Genomic DNA, 4,170 nt, shown 5'->3' with positions numbered 1-4,170 from the left:
ATTAAAGAAAATAGAATAGAAATTATCATCCATAGATGAAAATAGTCATTAAATTCTAGACATAATAAATTAGACAAAACTTAGCATGGATTAACAATACTTCACAAATTTAGTTTGTAAAGTTCTTGTTCCATATGAGAATATTATTTATGAATAATATACCACATATCATTATATATTATGAAGGATTTAACACTAACCAATGCCTAATTAAGGATAGGGGTACTAAATTTCAACTTTCTTTTATTCAACTCAAAGTTTTTTTATGAGATGCATCCACTTATGCTCATACAGAGATTTCAAGAATATAAACTTTATTAAAATGTAATTTTGGATCATCCACATATGGTCATTTGAATATTTTCACTCTTGATGCCACATTAGTGTCACCATGCATCTACTATATGGCAGATTGTGTTACACCTCAAGTCCATGTGTCGCCCTTGGGTGGTTCCTTGTCAACACACTTGGTCATAGCATGTCAACACGAGGGGCACTCAACCTTACCATGTCATCTGTCAACCCAAACTTAATTACCTTACATTTGGTTAAATTAATCTTTAATTAATAACGTAATGTACTATAAATTCATTTAATTAACATAACAATGTTAAATTAAAATTTATTCATATATACAAATAATTCACATGCACAATTTAAAAGTGTTGATAGTTAGCATAAACAAAAAAAAATTGACTTTTGAGTACTCTTATCCTTCTATCACTTCCCATTCCCCATTTACAATAAGTGAAATTCATTAAGTTACCAAATCATGAAACCATTAACGCAATCAGTAATGGTAAATAATTCCAAATCCACATGTGAATAAAAATCTTATATGTAAATGGGGAGGCAGGAGTGGGAGGGGTTATCTTTCGCCTATATGAAGAAAGGGAGACTCAATTTTCCTAGAGACTTGGGACCTCTACAAATAACCAGGATGAATATTCAGCCCTGGCAAGGATTGGAGTTGGTCTTCCCTAGAGTACTTTGCCAATTAATGGTTTTAGGTGATTCCATGATAGAGATTCGGCGGGTGAATAAACTTAACGACAATGATGAGCAGACTTCCATTTCCATTTTACAAAGAATTAAACTATTAATGGATAGATTTGATTTGATTGAATTTTATCATGTTAAGAGAAACTATAACAGGGTGGTTGACTCATTGGCCAACAAAGGAGTATATTTAGAACAAAGAGTTTTAAATATTGATGAAGGGTTACAAATCAAGGCAATTCCATGTGGAACAAAATTAAATCTTTACTTTTGACAATTATAAATATTAAATTAGGTTTAAGGTGGTGAGTCTCTTCCTATGATCTAGATAAGAATTACATTGAAAAATAATTTAACTCCCCTAGCATGGTGGTGACTTTGGTATGTCATGGAGGAGCGTGCAATTGTGGACACCTAGGCAGTGTTCATCATGATGTGTTGGGAACATGACAGATGGTGCAGTATTCCTAAGGTTAATAAAACCTTTCAAATGTGGGAAACATTCAATCCTGCAACTGAGATGTAGTTTGCATGTGTGAAACCTCTGGTCTTTTTGGAATTTGTTTTGGAGGGAAATAGTTCAATAATGGCTCCAATTTCCCTGGTTGACTAGTACCTGTGGATCAAGGCGACATTAAATATGATTGCAGAGGCTTCAAATCACGAAGGGTTAATCCATCGATATATAGAGAGCATTAGCACATATATGAAAGAGAATATTCTAGGATTAGAACCAATTTATGTCATGTTTGTCAACAGGTCTCGAATAGGTTTATGATTATGGAGCATAATATTGGCCATGCAGAGGAAGAGCTCAGCAATTTGCTAGTTAGACTGGTGGGTGCCCTAGAATTTTTCAGTGAATCGATCTCACAGCATGTAGAGATGATTGTGATAGAGTCATGGGACTAGAGTGAGATTTTAACACAAAGAATGGGCATTCTAGAGGTTAAAATGGATCGTATACCCCTGGATAATGAAGTGTTAAGATTTTGTGTGGGAAACCTAGCATGGGAAGATGGTGTTGATGATGAAGAGGATCATCCTAATGTAGATGAGGACAGTATAGAGCAGTGTGGGAACTCTGAGCAGCATAAGGAAAGGAGCTTTGGTTCTACTAAAGGATAAAATGCAGTCTCCCTCCAACTCGACCTTGAAGAACAGGGAGTTCAGGTCTCCGTGAACATGGAACACATGTCATGATTTTCCGAGTAGTTAATACTTTTTTATATGGTCTACGGTAGTCTTCCAACCGTTGTCCGGCGGGGTGCGGCACCACCGTGTACTTTCTTTTCGTAATACTTGTACACATGGGCTACGCCTTACCACGTTAACATACTTAATTAATCTTCTTCAATCAAGTAAAATGCATTAATCTTCATGTACACTTATAACCAATATGCAATTAAACCATGAACATAACAATTGCACACAATTATAGTGGGAGGGGCAACTCCCGAACGAGTCCGCCCAATATATATTATGAACTTCTTTCAATAATACAACCGTACAAGTGTGCCGGGCAAAGTCCACGGCCAACACTTAGAATAATTACAACAAGGCATAAGAAGCCTTTTACATACACCTTTATGTACCTTTTTCCGTGAGCGGGTCCCCACACGGGTCACCAAGACACTCACACAAAACCTGCAGAATACCGTGTACCAAATCCTCCTCGACCGTGCCAAGACTTCACATAATCCAACCCCACTACAACAAAACAGGCAATTTGCGCCAGATTTAGCACCAGATTCTAGTGCATTTTTTTCTCAATTGGGATGAGCAACCTGGCACTAAATCTGGCTCTATTGTACAATTTTTAAAGCGTCCTTTTTTGCACCAAATTTTGCATCTTTTTTACGCCAAATTTTCCATCATTTTCTGCATCATATTTTGCACCAAGATTTTCATTTGGTTTTACAACAGGTTTTGGTTCTAGTTTTGTGCCTTTTTTTGCATCTATTTTTGCATCATTTTTTGCTTCCTCTTTTGTGGAATTCTTTGCTTCTATTTTTGTGTCATAATTTGCATCGATTTTTACACCATCTTTGACATCTTATTTAGCGCCTTTTTTTACATCCAATTTGTGCCAATTTTTGCATCTGGTCTTATGCCATCTTTTGCTTCTAATTTTCTACTTATTTTTACATATATTTTTGTGCCAATTTTTCTGCCTTTTTTTACACCATCTTTTCCATCCAATTTTGCACCATATGTTGAATCTGATTTAGTGCCAAATTTTGCATGCATTTTTGCACCATTTTTTGCATCCACTTTTGCATTTTATTTATCTCCCTTTTTTGCATCCTATTTTGCACCATATTTTGCATTTAATTTTGCATCATTTGTTGCATCCAATTTAGCATCATTTTTAACACCATTTCTTGCATCCAATTTTTCATCCTTTTGAGCATCTAAATTTGCATCCTATGTTGAAGCATATATTGCATCCACCTTTGCATCCCATTTTGTGTCTATTGTTACGTTCACTTTTGAGCCATTTTTTCGTCTACTTTTGCATTTGTTTTTGCACCAAGTTTTGAATGATTTGTTGCATCATTTTACATCCAATGTTGCATCTCAATTTGCATCCAAAATTGAGCCATTTTTATGCCCATTTTTGCACCATTTTTTCTTCTTTTGTGTCCAATTTTGCACCATTTTTTCTTCTTTTGTGTCCAATTTTGCACCATTTTTTATGTCCAAATTTGCATCCTTTTTGGTATCTAGTTTTTCATCCTTTTTGGCTTCCAAATTTGCATCCTTTTTTCTGCCACATTTTGTGTCCACATTTGCATCTCATTTTGCACTTATATTTTAGTTGGAATTTTCATCTAGTTATGCATCATCTTTGACATCCTTGGTTTCACCATTTTTTAGTCCCATTTTGCATCTTGTTTTGTGTCTTTTCTTACATCCTTTTTGCATCCTAATTTTACACCATTCTTTGCATCCTCATTTTGGTGTCCATTTTTGCATCCTTGTTTGCACCCAATTCTGTATCCTTTCATATGCCCTATTTTGTTCCCTTCTTTGTGTCTAGTGTTGCACCCTTTTTTAATTTTACTTTAAAAACCTTTTTGTGTCATTGTTTGCATATTGTTTTGATGGATAGTTTAACATCCAATTCTACTCCCAATTTTTCATCCATGGTTAAATCCACTTTTGGCT

This window comes from Pinus tabuliformis, chromosome 2_2 (genome assembly GCF_031772625.1).
Source record: "Pinus tabuliformis cultivar Carrire ecotype Pingquan chromosome 2_2, CPIR1, whole genome shotgun sequence".
In the NCBI taxonomy this organism is placed as follows: domain Eukaryota; kingdom Viridiplantae; phylum Streptophyta; class Pinopsida; order Pinales; family Pinaceae; genus Pinus; species Pinus tabuliformis.
Note: the sequence above shows the minus strand (reverse complement) of the source record.